Source organism: Osmerus eperlanus, chromosome 10 (assembly GCF_963692335.1).
Source record: "Osmerus eperlanus chromosome 10, fOsmEpe2.1, whole genome shotgun sequence".
NCBI classification, from domain to species: Eukaryota; Metazoa; Chordata; class Actinopteri; order Osmeriformes; family Osmeridae; genus Osmerus; species Osmerus eperlanus.
The window spans coordinates 108,456-124,676 of record NC_085027.1 but is presented as its reverse complement, the minus strand read 5'-3'; the positions used below and the strand labels follow the sequence as shown (position 1 = coordinate 124,676).

The 16,221-nt window shown below is 42.9% G+C and overlaps 1 long non-coding RNA gene across 1 annotated transcript; it reads right to left on the bottom strand.

The window, feature by feature from the left end:
• Positions 1–3,174: 3,174 nt before the first annotated feature.
• Positions 3,175–3,930, bottom strand: LOC134027865 (uncharacterized). The gene is made up of 3 exons (XR_009931478.1): positions 3,824–3,930; positions 3,630–3,713; positions 3,175–3,263 (listed from the first exon to the last, which is right to left on the bottom strand). It is a non-coding gene; the product is annotated as an uncharacterized LOC134027865 (long non-coding RNA).
• Between the last annotated feature and the right edge of the window lie 12,291 nt (positions 3,931–16,221).

The window sequence follows — 16,221 nt, the reverse complement described above, 5'->3', positions numbered from 1 at the left end:
ATGCAAATCAAGTTGATGTCAAAAACTTGATGTCCATTTTACATTCAAACACTGATGTTGAAAATACATTAAATTTAGATCCAACATTGACATCAAACAATAGGTCAAATATGCAAATCAAACTGATGTCAAAAACATGATGTCCATTTGACATCCACACACCTATTCTCGACAACCAAAAAATAACTCAAACGTAATCAAATTTAAGAAAAGTTTCATTCATCAGCTTCAAATTTAAAAGTACAAATGTAGGCTGGATTTTGTCAAATACATATTCTGATCCTGAACAAAGATCGACTGCTGTCTGGCCCTTTTGGCGTCCCATACCCCCATATCTGTCGGGAGCAGACCGGAGATAGTTCTTCATATGATTTTTTTATATCCCCCTCTGACGATGCTGGTTTTGACTGCTGTACAGCACCTGAATGAAGATGGAGCAACATTTATTAGAATTTTAGGACATTAGAATGTAAAGAATACATTTTCAGAAACCATCACTGGTACATACACTCAAGCTGAGCATCTCAGAGGACTGGACAGAACGGATCTAGATAAAACCATACTCGAAGTGATGAAGTATTACACAATTACCTATTATAATTTGGCAAAGCCTTGTTTTGCCAAAAGCTTTCTTTGGCCCTGTGCCATCCATGTTCATCATAGCCATCAACTTGTTTGTAAGAACTCTGTAAAAGGAAAAACAACAATCAAGTGAAATCAGAAACCAATATTTGTTAAGCTGAATGAACAATACAATTAAGTGACCAGAGCGGCGGAGCCTTCAAGCAGAGGACGACTGTCTTAGTTTCTCAGTCACTTTGGTGCATTTCTCAAATTATCATTACATTTACATTTATTCATTTAGCAGACGCTTTTATCCAAAGCGACTTCCAAGAGAGAGCTTTACAAAGTGCATAGGTCACTGATCATAACAACGAGATAGCCACAAAACATTGCGAGTAGCCAAAACATGAAGCACACATTGTGAACAACCAAAAATAAGTGCCAAAGGGAAGAACCATAAGAGCATGTAGTTAAACAAGTTACAATTATACAACATGAACTGCTATAAGTGCAAGTGTACCTGTGGAAAAAAAAGCAAGCAACAATAATAAAACAATATATCACAGCGAGTACAAAAATTTAAGTCAGTTACCACTAACCACAAGAGCAACAAGTCTCTAAGCAAGAGTCATTGTGATCCTTGAGGAAACTAACATCGGGTCAAGCGAACCATTCCTAAGTACCGTTGTACTCCCGGAACAAGTGCGTCTTGAGCCTTTTCTTGAAGGTGGAGAGACAGTCAGTGTCTCTGATGGAAGTGGGGAGTTGATTCCACCACTGGGGGGCCAGACAGGAGAAGAGCTTGTGTTGGGACCGGGCGGTCTTGAGCGGTGGGACCACCAGGCTGTTGTCTGAAGAAGACCGTAGGTGACGGGTGGGGGTGTAGGGCTGCAGGAGAGACTTGATGTAGACGGGTGCAGTCCCGTTCACTGCTCGGAAGGTCAATACCAGGGTCTTGAATCTGATACGGGCCATGATAGGTAGCCAGTGGAGAGAGATGAGGAGCGGGGTAACATGGGAGCGTCTGGGTAGATTGTAGATCAGGCGGGCCGCTGCGTTCTGAATCCTCTGAAGAGGGCGGGTTGCACATGCTGTTATGCACATTAACGTTTGCATAACAGTAAAGGCCTTTGCACACTGAGACCGACATTTTCGTGTTTCGTGTTTACGAATTTTGGACTGTGTGCAATGGCCTTCCTTGTGTTCTCTTAGGGTCATTCTGACCCATCAGTCATTGTGACCCACCATCGTATTGCGACAACTTTACCGCATACAAAAACAAAGTGAAGCATTTTCTTTTAACCGTTGGGCTGTCTCAGACCCCCCACATTGCGAAGGTTAAAAGAAAATTATTTTTATTTGTTTTTGTATTGGGTAAAATTGGGTAAACACAACGATGGTTCATTATGAACCTTTGGGTCATGTGACCCGAAGGCAGCACAAGGGTTAAGTACATTGCTCGATCCAATCAGTACAAACTGCCCCACACAATGCTTTGTAAAATGCTTACTTTATGTCTCAAAAGCAAGTACTTATGCCAATCAACATGTCAGTGCCATTTGAATGAACAGTTGATTTTACAGTTAAGTTTGTACTGCAGTTTGTCGGCAGATCATGTAATTAATTGTCATACAAGAAGAGTATACTGATTTACAAAACAGCAATTCATTAATGTGTAATAGAAATGGAAAAATTATTAAAGACAAACTGCATATGACAACTTATTCAATACTTCATATAATGACTCAGGCAATGACTTAATACCTAAATGTGACTATTCAACAGAGCTTTTATGATGTGACTAGATGTGAAGTTTTGACATTTTAAATTCTGATATGAGGAAGGCACCAAAGTGACTGAGAGAAACTATATTATGGATTAATTTACCTTTTCATCATATCCTTCACAGTCCTCAAGATCTGCACCCCCAATCTTGACCAACCGAGACATCTGATAATAAAAAATACCTATCAGGAACACAGAAAACACTGAATATGATAGGAACAGTATTACTATTGGCCTGGCATAGTTAAACTGACCATGAGATTTTTCTTTCCTTTATCAGCCAGTTGCCCTTCCAGATTCTTGAGCTCACGCCTGCTGTTCATCTTCACCAGGTGGAACTGAGAGTCTGGGGGCTCACAGTTTTGGCCCACCTGGGACAGCTTTTCACGAATATCGGCCAGCAGATAGAGGACCCGTCTTTGGAACTCTGAAGGGCAAATCGGAATGAAAATGAACATAAGTCCCATTTGCAAAAACACCACTGTTAGTAAATTAAGGAGGTATACTAACATTATATTCCATTATCTAATGGGAATGGTTCACCACCCTCTTTGTGTTTCCCCTATGTGGAGTGTGGGACCACTGATGAGTAGACTGGGAGTGCTGGTGTGTAGAGCTGTGGTGAGGAGAGCAGGATCTCTGGCGCAGTGTGTGAGATCTCTGGCGCGGTGTGTGAGATCTCTGGCGCGGTGTGTGAGATCTCTGGCGCGGTGTGTGAGATCTCTGGCGCGGTGTGTGAGATCTCTGGCGCGGTGTGTGGGATCTCTGGCGCGGAGTGCTGTGAAATGGAGAGCTGGAGCTTTTGTGCTGAGTGTGTGATCTTTTCGGTGTAGTTTGAGGGATGTGTAGGAGACTGTGGGACTTAGATCTAAGTCTCTTTTGTTGAACCCTTGGTGGTTTTGGCAAGGATGGACCTGACGAATGAAATACAACAAAATGGAGCAATTAGATGACGGATTTGCCGCATTAAGCACTTTCAGATAAAAAATATATATAAAAGTTATGATGCTTAACCCTCGTGCTGCCTTCGGGTCACATGACCCAAAGGTTCATAACGAACCATCGTTGTGTTTACCCGATTTTACCCAATACAAAAACAAATTAAAATTATTTTCTTTTAACCTTTGCAATGTGGGGGGTCTGAGACAGCCCAACGGTTAAAAGAATATGCTTCACTTTGTCTTTGTATGCGGTAAATCTGTCGCAATACGAAGGTGGGTCACAATGACTGATGGGTCAGAATGACCCGAAGATAACACAAGGGTTAACAGTTTGCTTACTGTGTTGCGACTGTGCTTCCACACATGGTTTCTGCACATTGCCACATCCGGTTCCAGCACCATCTGAGCTGCTTTCATCCTCATCTGTGTAAGAAGAGAAACAACAGTATTACCACAGTGCATATTGTCACAACATATACTTTTATCCAGCACCAGAAACTATGGGCCTGCCACAATGTGCAGTTATTGTATACCTAAGATAAACCCTGGGTATTTTTTCTTCTTCACCCTCCTAACAGTAATGCATTCTTCCTCACTTAGCTCTGCAGTTGTTGTTTGGTCGAATGCTTCACACTCTTCTCGCTTCTCTGAAGTAAATGGAACAAGCAGGCTTATAATAACTAACTTGATTTGAGTAGTAGAAAAACCCAGATTTAGCTTAACCCTTGTGTTATCTTCGGGTCGTTCTGACCCATCAGTCATTGTGACCCACCGTCGTATTGCGACAACTTTACCGCATACAAAAACAAAGTGAAGCATTTTCTTTTAACCGTTGGGCTGTCTCAGACCCCCCACATTGCGAAGGTTAAAAGAAAATTATTTTTATTTGTTTTTGTATTGGGTAAACACAACGATGGTTCGTTATGAACCTTTGGGTCATGTGACCCGAAGGCAGCACGAGGGTTAAATTATTTATGTAAAACTTACTTGAGTTGATTTTCAGCAGTGGAAACTTGCTGGTTGCTGGTTGTTGCATTTCTTCGGCTGCTTTGGTTACATTAGCTCCTGTTGGCCAGTAAACCATGTTATCCTCCGGGATGACTCCCTCTTCTTCTCCCTTTGGCTCTGTCCAAACTGCCCTGACCCACACCATGAGACCTGTACAACAACCAGAACAAAATATGCAGAGATTCAGGCAACTACAACAACTAACTTTAGGCAACTTAGTCATTCTCTGAATGTGTTGCTCTCAATCCACATAAGTGTAGCATTTTCCCCTCCACACTCAGAACAATAATTGTATACAACCTGCACACCCTGACAATGATAGTTATTGGAAAAGCCCTGAGGAATATTAATTTTAGTAACATACTTACAATTCAGTTACTTGCGTTCTATATGATGCAGCATGGGGAACAAAATATACCCTGTGTCAGCTTCACCAGGGTTGGCTTGCAGACAGACAACTTTACGATGCAACTGCTGTTTGCTGATCAGTCGACGTCTAGCTCTGCTCATGTCACTAACACGGACGATGTTGAGCAGTTTAGAATCACAAGGATCATTGAAGAAACTCTGTGTGGTATTGGCGTAGGACATCACAAACCAAGGTGCCTTCTTCGCGTATTTCCTTCACAAATACAAAGTCCTTGTTCTGAAGGATGAAACAACAATCTCGTGGTCTTGTGGAGATGCGAGTAAAGCTCTCTTTGGTAAAAGGCCTACATTTTGTAGAATGTTCTAGTTCTGCTAGACGTTTGGCAACCTGGGCTATAGGATTGCGAGATTGTCTGACCATTTTCTTTAGAGTCTGCAGGTAGTTCTCAAATGGAAAGCATGAAACATCATTCAGTGAACATCTGAAGTGTTCTACATCATCTGCTAAGTGAGTTAGTGAGTGCACATTGTACACAGTGAAGGTGTTTCCATATATATCCTCACATAGTACATGAGTATCTCTCTGACATAGTCCAAGTGTTCCTCACGCTCTGCATCATCAGAATTCAACAGTATTGACACCGCAACCATCAAGGAAAGAAAGTGATTGTATACAGCACGTGAAAGCACTCTTCTCAGAACTACTGGTCCAGTATAAAGCAGAATACAGCACGTGAAAGCACTCTTCTCAGAACCACTGGTCCAGTATAAAGCAGAATACAGCACGTGAAAGCACTCTTCTCAGAACCACTGGTCCAGTATAAAGCAGAATACAGCACGTGAAAGCACTCTTCTCAGAACCACTGGTCCAGTATAAAGCAGAATACAGCACGTGAAAGCACTCTTCTCAGAACCACTGGTCCAGTATAAAGCAGAATACAGCACGTGAAAGCACTCTTCTCAGAACCACTGGTCCAGTATAAAGCAGAATACAGCACGTGAAAGCACTCTTCTCAGAACCACTGGTCCAGTATAAAGCAGAATACAGCACGTGAAAGCACTCTTCTCAGAACCACTGGTCCAGTATAAAGCAGAATACAGCACGTGAAAGCACTCTTCTCAGAACCACTGGTCCAGTATAAAGCAGAATACAGCACGTGAAAGCACTCTTCTCAGAACCACTGGTCCAGTATAAAGCAGAATACAGCACGTGAAAGCACTCTTCTCAGAACCACTGGTCCAGTATAAAGCAGAATACAGCACGTGAAAGCACTCTTCTCAGAACCACTGGTCCAGTATAAAGCAGAATACAGCACGTGAAAGCACTCTTCTCAGAACCACTGGTCCAGTATAAAGCAGAATACAGCACGTGAAAGCACTCTTCTCAGAACCACTGGTCCAGTATAAAGCAGAATACAGCACGTGAAAGCACTCTTCTCAGAACCACTGGTCCAGTATAAAGCAGAAACTGTCTGAGTTCTCAGAACCACTGGTCCAGTATAAAGCAGAAACTGTCTGAGTTCTGTACCCTTCCACCTGTCCAATTCCAGTAAACTCCAAGGCTGCCGGGAAAACTCACTAGGAAGTTCTCCATTCAATGCCATGAGTTTATCCAAAATCTCACTCCTTTTCTGAAAAGACAGTCTGCATGTGTTGGGTCCTCCCTTCATGTAGTGAAGCATTCTCCTAACTACACCCAAACACACCAAGTGCATGTAGTCCAATGCAAATGGTCGAATGCATGGAATCCCAGCTAGGGTCAGTGGGGATTTCTCAATTTGGTGGTCTTTGTAGGCAAGTCTACCAAATTCTGCTTCAGACCTTGCAACAACACCAGGTGCTGTAGCACCGAGAACAACTCGTCCCACATATGTGCCTCTAACTGTGCAGCGCTCACAAGCGAAGTAGCTATTGTGATTCTTTATACACTTCAGGAATGATCAGGCTGGTGCATAACAAATGAAGGCTTTTACAGTCACTTGAAGAGTTTTCTCTCCATGGACTATGCCATCTTGCTTAAGTTGCTGCAACTCCTGAAGAAAATCAGACCGGTAATCTAGAACTGGGCTGGGTTTTGCCTTTCCACAATAGAGTGCCACAATAAAGGGTGCAAAGCATGGAAATTGCACAGGATTGGCCACATCTGCATATTTGATGATTTAAACAGTGGAATACCATCAATGTTGATGCACATGTCTATGCGATCTTAATGGAAATCAGGGCACTGGGCTAAAACTTTCAAAATGCCAGATGTAATACCAAAGTAAGCATATTGTCCACCACACATTTCAACTGTTGCCACTCTTTTAGGGGTCTTCAGCAGTGTTCTGGCATCCTTGGGGAGGCGATGTCCTTGGCGCCTTAGAATTTCTAATAGTTAATTTAGTGCAGACCGCTTGCATTTGTTGGTAACTGCCCAAGATGCAACTTCTTCAACCAGATCAGGAGCAGTTTCCTCTGCAGAATCCTCAGACAGATTGTCAGCAACCTCAGAGTCAGTTTCAGAAGACAGCACTAATACATCAGAGTCGTAATACAAGATGTTGGCATCAGCTGAAGGTGACAAACACACAGTTTCATCCTCACTGGACTGAGCCCTCAGCAACACATCTGCATCACTGCTATTTGAATCATCAGCTGCAAGAGCCAGCACTTCAGCATGACGTTTCCGCCAGTTTCGGTGGTATGCCATCACACAAAGTATAGCTGCAAAAAAGCAAACTAGTTTTTAAAGCTCAGTTTATTATTAATCTACTAATATTTCATTTTATGGAATATTGTTTCTTATATAACTAATTTATTTTTATTTCCAAATATTTTTTAATAATTTGTATTATTCAAATTCATTTATTTCATTTATTAAACTATTTGTTGATTTACGTCATGAAAAACGTATAACAGTCTGTCAAGTGCTGTAATTTTGAATTCAGGATCAAGCTGATACATAACGACTGGCCAGTTAAGACAGCGTTGCTTGAAACTGAAAATTATCTAAAATGGCGGAGATCTCTCCGCCATTTTAGATTATTTTCAGTGCTACAATGCATTCTGCGTGCTTATGTGTAAAGTACAGTAAAGTCATGGGAGCTGCCTATTTATAAGTTATTAGTTAGTTCAACGAACGTAAAATTAACATTTACCTCTTTGACATTTAAAAACCATACACTTAACCCATTCTAGACTGAGTTTCAAATATTTCCAAAAGTCCCCACAGTGCAAGTTATTTTTCCAAAACTGTAGGCTAGCTAGCTAGCTTAGCTAACGCTAAGTGACCTAGCATTATACTCGTAGCAATACTACCATGCTAATGTTACTGGCTACTACGCGTTTGTAGCGTAGTTTTTGTCTATTCAATTGCACTTTTTCCGAATTACATCGACATTACCGTGGCAAACGGACATATGACGCTACTCCTTTTTACACAGCTTCAACTGGCCTACTAGTAGCATTATTCAGGCTACATTAGCTTTCACTGGCGGGAGATTAGAGCTATAGCATACACAAAAAGTACCAGAAATAGTAGCTAAATGTTTCATTAAAACACACGTTATTCGAAGTTTAACTAATGTTTTACATTTCATGAGATGTCAGCACATTTACCCACCTGATTAAAAGATGATGAGTTGAACACAGTTCACGATGATGTGAAAATATTTTCCGTTGACGTTGGGTCGTTCCTTTGGGTCCGTGGATTCTCGCGGCTCACACTTGACCTTGTCATAACCAGAAGCTACTAACACAGCGCCATCTACAGGTGTGGTTTTAAACAGCAGAGAAATCCTCATTAAATGGTAGTTTTAGTTTTTCAGACATCAAATGTGAATGTTTTTTCACTGTGAAACATTAGACCTACTATAAATTTAACACTAATTAACACTTTCCAGCTTCACATTTGGGAACAATTGTGGTAGCCTACATTGCCGTCCAATCACCGATGTATTTCTGAAAACTGCCAGATACTCATGACAATAATCTATAAAAGCACAATATTAGCTAAAAGAATTAATGTACACGGTTCAAAAGGAGGTGTGCCAAAGGGGTGCATTTTGGGGAAAGAATGCTATTTCAACTTCATTAAGCTGACGATTAATATAAATGTAGAAATATAATAATATTATATTATATAATCCTAAGTAAACATACTAATCATTGATGTCAATGTGATGTCTGTATTACATCAATTTCTACGTCTAAAATAACAAGATGAATTTATGTCAATCGGACGTCAAACATATTGGCCTACATATACATAAAACCAATTTCTGTGTGGGATTAGTTTCCTATTTTCACCCACCTACCATTGGAATAAATTGCCATACAAATTTAATTTTAAATTATGTTATACAGCATCTTGATCAAGTCTTGACTAATATTGGACCTCAAATTGATATCAAGGTGCCCGCTGGGTAGTTTGCAGACACTTTCATCAAAAATATTTTCGTTTTCACTGCTTAAGCATAGTGCACAATTATAATCTCATACTGCCCTATTTTATCTTTTTTTGTAACATTTTATATTCATCTATTATATCTTACATATTGTTTAGCTCTTAGACTTTTTAATTGTATTTATACATTCTCCTCTTTTTAATTTAGATCCGTGTATGTGTATTGTATGCATCTTCCTGCCACAGTAAATTCCATGTTTGTGTAAACTTACATGGCAATAAAAACTAATCCGGTTTCTGATTCTGATAGTCCCATATGTAGCCTGTGGTACTCGTTGCTTGAGGGCACCCTGTCTGTTTGGAGGTTTCTCTTCCCTGTGCTCCTATGACATCATTATTAGGGGCGGGACATGGGCAGTAATTGGAACTGGCATAAATACTGACACCTGGGGTCCTTAACCAGGTAGCTCTTCCATGCTGTTGGCACTGTTTGTGTGAGGCAGTGTTGTGGGCGCTGTGGCTCGTGCAAGGTATGTCTAAACAACGGACAAAAAGGGAAGACAAATATGGTAAAACATCTAAAAATCCAATCCAAAACACGCCCGTAGAGGGGACTCTGATGAGCAGACCAGACCAAGTTTGGGGCATGTAGGGCCTTTCTAGGCAAAGTTATGGGCCGGACAAAAAGGGAAGACAAATATGGTCAATTTTTTAAAAATCCAATCCAAAACACGCCCGTAGAGGGGACTCTGATGAGCAGACCAGACCAAGTTTGGGGCATGTAGGGCCTTTCTAGGCAGAGTTATGGGCCGGACAAAAAGGGAAGACAAATATAGTCATAAAAAAAAAAAAATCCAATCCAAAACACGCCCGTAGAGGGGACTCTGATGAGCAGACCAGACCAAGTTTGGGGCATGTAGGGCCTTTCTAGGCAGAGTTATGGGCTGGACAAAAAGGGAAGACAAATATGGTCAAAAATCTTAAAATCCAATCCAAAACACGCCCGTAGAGGGGACTCTGATGAGCAGACCAGACCAAGTTTGGGGCATGTAGGGCCTTTCTAGGCAGAGTTATGGGCCGGACAAAAAGGGAAGACAAATATAGTCATAAAAAAAAAAATCCAATCCAAAACACGCCCGTAGAGGGGACTCTGATGAGCAGACCAGACCAAGTTTGGGGCATGTAGGGCCTTTCTAGGCAGAGTTATGGGCCAGACAAAAAGGGAAGACAAATATGGTCAAAAATCTTAAAATCCAATCCAAAACACGCCCGTAGAGGGGACTCTGATGAGCAGACCAGACCAAGTTTGGGGCATGTAGGGCCTTTCTAGGCAGAGTTATGGGCCGGACAAAAAGGGAAGACAAATATAGTCATTTAAAAATAAAAAATCCAATCCAAAACACGCCCGTAGAGGGGACTCTGATGAGCAGACCAGACCAAGTTTGGGGCATGTAGGGCCTTTCTAGGCAGAGTTATGGGCCAGACAAAAAGGGAAGACAAATATGGTCAAAAATCTTAAAATCCAATCCAAAACACGCCCGTAGAGGGGATTCTGATGAGCAGACCAGACCAAGTTTGGGGCATGTAGGGCCTTTCTAGGCAGAGTTATGGGCCAGACAAAAAGGGAAGACAAATATGGTCAAAAATCTTAAAATCCAATCCAAAACACGCCCGTAGAGGGGACTCTGATGAGCAGACCAGACCAAGTTTGGGGCATGTAGGGCCTTTCTAGGCAGAGTTATGTGCCAGACAAAAAGGGAAGACAAATATGGTCAAAAATCTTAAAATCCAATCCAAAACACGCCCGTAGAGAGGACTCTGATGAGCAGACCAGACCAAGTTTGGGGCATGTAGGGCCTTTCTAGGCAGAGTTATGGGCCAGACAAAAAGGGAAGACAAATATGGTCAAAAATCTTAAAATCCAATCCAAAACACGCCCGTAGAGGGGATTCTGATGAGCAGACCAGACCAAGTTTGGGGCATGTAGGGCCTTTCTAGGCAGAGTTATGGGCCAGACAAAAAGGGAAGACAAATATGGTCAAAAATCTTAAAATCCAATCCAAAACACGCCCGTAGAGGGGACTCTGATGAGCAGACCAGACCAAGTTTGGGGCATGTAGGGCCTTTCTAGGCAGAGTTATGTGCCAGACAAAAAGGGAAGACAAATATGGTCAAAAATCTTAAAATCCAATCCAAAACATGCCCGTAGAGGGGACTCTGATGAGCAGACCAGACCAAGTTTGGGGCATGTAGGGCCTTTCTAGGCAAAGTTATGGGCCAGACAAAAAGGGAAGACAAATAAGGTCAAAAATCTTAAAATCCAATCCAAAACACGCCCGTAGAGGGGATTCTGATGAGCAGACCAGACCAAGTTTGGGGCATGTAGGGCCTTTCTAGGCAGAGTTATGGGCCAGACAAAAAGGGAAGACAAATATGGTCAAAAATCTTAAAATCCAATCCAAAACACGCCCGTAGAGGGGATTCTGATGAGCAGACCAGACCAAGTTTGGGGCATGTAGGGCCTTTCTAGGCAGAGTTATGGGCCAGACAAAAAGGGAAGACAAATATGGTCAAAAATCTTAAAATCCAATCCAAAACACGCCCGTAGAGGGGACTCTGATGAGCAGACCAGACCAAGTTTGGGGCATGTAGGGCCTTTCTAGGCAGAGTTATGGGCCGGACAAAAAGGGAAGACAAATATGGTCAATTTAAAAAAAAATCCAATCCAAAACATGCCCGTAGAGGGACCTCTGATGAGCAGACCAGACCAAGTTTGGGGCATGTAGGGCCTTTCTAGGCAGAGTTATGGGCCGGACAAAAAGGGAAGACAAATATGGTCAAAAATCTTAAAGTCCAATCCAAAACACGCCCGTAGAGGGGACTCTGATGAGCAGACCAGACCAAGTTTGGGGCATGTAGGGCCTTTCTAGGCAGAGTTATGGGCCGGACAAAAAGGGAAGACAAATATAGTCATTTAAAAACAAAAATCCAATCCAAAACACGCCCGTAGAGGGGACTCTGATGAGCAGACCAGACCAAGTTTGGGGCATGTAGGGCCTTTCTAGGCAGAGTTATGTGCCAGACAAAAAGGGAAGACAAATATGGTCAAAAATCTTAAAATCCAATCCAAAACATGCCCGTAGAGGGATCTCTGATGAGCAGACCAGACCAAGTTTGGGGCATGTAGGGCCTTTCTAGGCAGAGTTATGGGCCGGACAAAAAGGGAAGACAAATATGGTCAAAAATCTTAAAATCCAATCCAAAACATACCTGTAAAGGGGACTCTGATGAGCAGACCAGACCAAGTTTGGGGCATGTAGGGCCTTTCTAGGCAGAGTTATGGGCCGGACAAAAAGGGAAGACAAATATGGTCAAAAATCTTAAAGTCCAATCCAAAACACGCCCGTAGAGGGGACTCTGATGAGCAGACCAGACCAAGTTTGGGGCATGTAGGGCCTTTCTAGGCAGAGTTATGGGCCGGACAAAAAGGGAAGACAAATATGGTCTTTTTTTTTTTTTATCCAATCCAAAACATGCCCGTAGAGGGACCTCTGATGAGCAGACCAGACCAAGTTTGGGGCATGTAGGGCCTTTCTAGGCAGAGTTATGGGCCAGACAAAAAGGGAAGACAAATATGGTCAAAAATCTTAAAATCCAATCCAAAACATGCCCGTAGAGGGGACTCTGATGAGCAGACCAGACCAAGTTTGGGGCATGTAGGGCCTTTCTAGGCAGAGTTATGTGCCAGACAAAAAGGGAAGACAAATATGGTCAAAAATCTTAAAATCCAATCCAAAACATGCCCGTAGAGGGATCTCTGATGAGCAGACCAGACCAAGTTTGGGGCATGTAGGGCCTTTCTAGGCAGAGTTATGGGCCAGACAAAAAGGGAAGACAAATATGGTCAAAAATCTTAAAATCCAATCCAAAACACGCCCGTAGAGGGGACTCTGATGAGCAGACCAGACCAAGTTTGGGGCATGTAGGGCCTTTCTAGGCAGAGTTATGGGCCGGACAAAAAGGGAAGACAAATATGGTCAATTAAAAAAAAAATCCAATCCAAAACATGCCCGTTGAGGGACCTCTGATGAGCAGACCAGACCAAGTTTGGGGCATGTAGGGCCTTTCTAGGCAGAGTTATGGGCCAGACAAAAAGGGAAGACAAATATGGTCAAAAATCTTAAAATCCAATCCAAAACATGCCCGTAGAGGGGACTGATGAGCAGACCAGACCAAGTTTGGGGCATGTAGGGCCTTTCTAGGAAGAGTTATGGGCCGGACAAAAAGGGAAGACAAATATGGTCTTTTTTTTTTTAATCCAATCCAAAACATGCCCGTAGAGGGACCTCTGATGAGCAGACCAGACCAAGTTTGGGGCATGTAGGGCCTTTCTAGGCAGAGTTATGGGCCGGACAAAAAGGGAAGACAAATATAGTCATTTAAAAACAAAAATCCAATCCAAAACACGCCCGTAGAGGGGACTCTGATGAGCAGACCAGACCAAGTTTGGGGCATGTAGGGCCTTTCTAGGCAGAGTTATGGGCCGGACAAAAAGGGAAGACAAATATAGTCATTTAAAGACAAAAATACAATCCAAAACACGCCCGTAGAGGGGACTCTGATGAGCAGACCAGACCAAGTTTGGGGCATGTAGGGCCTTTCTAGGCAGAGTTATGTGCCAGACAAAAAGGGAAGACAAATATGGTCAAAAATCTTAAAATCCAATCCAAAACATGCCCGTAGAGGGATCTCTGATGAGCAGACCAGACCAAGTTTGGGGCATGTAGGGCCTTTCTAGGCAGAGTTATGGGCCGGACAAAAAGGGAAGACAAATATGGTCAAAAATCTTAAAATCCAATCCAAAACATACCTGTAAAGGGGACTCTGATGAGCAGACCAGACCAAGTTTGGGGCATGTAGGGCCTTTCTAGGCAGAGTTATGGGCCGGACAAAAAGGGAAGACAAATATGGTCAAAAATCTTAAAGTCCAATCCAAAACACGCCCGTAGAGGGGACTCTGATGAGCAGACCAGACCAAGTTTGGGGCATGTAGGGCCTTTCTAGGCAGAGTTATGGGCCGGACAAAAAGGGAAGACAAATATGGTCAATTAAAAAAAAAATCCAATCCAAAACATGCCCGTTGAGGGACCTCTGATGAGCAGACCAGACCAAGTTTGGGGCATGTAGGGCCTTTCTAGGCAGAGTTATGGGCCAGACAAAAAGGGAAGACAAATATGGTCAAAAATCTTAAAATCCAATCCAAAACATGCCCGTAGAGGGGACTGATGAGCAGACCAGACCAAGTTTGGGGCATGTAGGGCCTTTCTAGGAAGAGTTATGGGCCGGACAAAAAGGGAAGACAAATATGGTCTTTTTTTTTTTTATCCAATCCAAAACATGCCCGTAGAGGGACCTCTGATGAGCAGACCAGACCAAGTTTGGGGCATGTAGGGCCTTTCTAGGCAGAGTTATGGGCCAGACAAAAAGGGAAGACAAATATGGTCAAAAATCTTAAAATCCAATCCAAAACACGCCCGTAGAGGGGACTCTGATGAGCAGACCAGACCAAGTTTGGGGCATGTAGGGCCTTTCTAGGCAGAGTTATGGGCCGGACAAAAAGGGAAGACAAATATGGTCAATTTAAAAAAAAATCCAATCCAAAACATGCCCGTAGAGGGACCTCTGATGAGCAGACCAGACCAAGTTTGGGGCATGTAGGGCCTTTCTAGGCAGAGTTATGGGCCAGACAAAAAGGGAAGACAAATATGGTCAAAAATCTTAAAATCCAATCCAAAACATGCCCGTAGAGGGGACTCTGATGAGCAGACCAGACCAAGTTTGGGGCATGTAGGGCCTTTCTAGGCAGAGTTATGTGCCAGACAAAAAGGGAAGACAAATATGGTCAAAAATCTTAAAATCCAATCCAAAACATGCCCGTAGAGGGATCTCTGATGAGCAGACCAGACCAAGTTTGGGGCATGTAGGGCCTTTCTAGGCAGAGTTATGGGCCAGACAAAAAGGGAAGACAAATATGGTCAAAAATCTTAAAATCCAATCCAAAACACGCCCGTAGAGGGGACTCTGATGAGCAGACCAGACCAAGTTTGGGGCATGTAGGGCCTTTCTAGGCAGAGTTATGGGCCGGACAAAAAGGGAAGACAAATATGGTCAATTAAAAAAAAAATCCAATCCAAAACATGCCCGTTGAGGGACCTCTGATGAGCAGACCAGACCAAGTTTGGGGCATGTAGGGCCTTTCTAGGCAGAGTTATGGGCCAGACAAAAAGGGAAGACAAATATGGTCAAAAATCTTAAAATCCAATCCAAAACATGCCCGTTGAGGGACCTCTGATGAGCAGACCAGACCAAGTTTGGGGCATGTAGGGCCTTTCTAGGCAGAGTTATGGGCCAGACAAAAAGGGAAGACAAATATGGTCAAAAATCTTAAAATCCAATCCAAAACATGCCCGTAGAGGGGACTGATGAGCAGACCAGACCAAGTTTGGGGCATGTAGGGCCTTTCTAGGAAGAGTTATGGGCCGGACAAAAAGGGAAGACAAATATGGTCTTTTTTTTTTTAATCCAATCCAAAACATGCCCGTAGAGGGACCTCTGATGAGCAGACCAGACCAAGTTTGGGGCATGTAGGGCCTTTCTAGGCAGAGTTATGGGCCGGACAAAAAGGGAAGACAAATATAGTCATTTAAAAACAAAAATCCAATCCAAAACACGCCCGTAGAGGGGACTCTGATGAGCAGACCAGACCAAGTTTGGGGCATGTAGGGCCTTTCTAGGCAGAGTTATGGGCCGGACAAAAAGGGAAGACAAATATAGTCATTTAAAGACAAAAATACAATCCAAAACACGCCCGTAGAGGGGACTCTGATGAGCAGACCAGACCAAGTTTGGGGCATGTAGGGCCTTTCTAGGCAGAGTTATGTGCCAGACAAAAAGGGAAGACAAATATGGTCAAAAATCTTAAAATCCAATCCAAAACATGCCCGTAGAGGGATCTCTGATGAGCAGACCAGACCAAGTTTGGGGCATGTAGGGCCTTTCTAGGCAGAGTTATGGGCCGGACAAAAAGGGAAGACAAATATGGTCAAAAATCTTAAAATCCAATCCAAAACATACCTGTAAAGGGGACTCTGATGAGCAGACCAGACC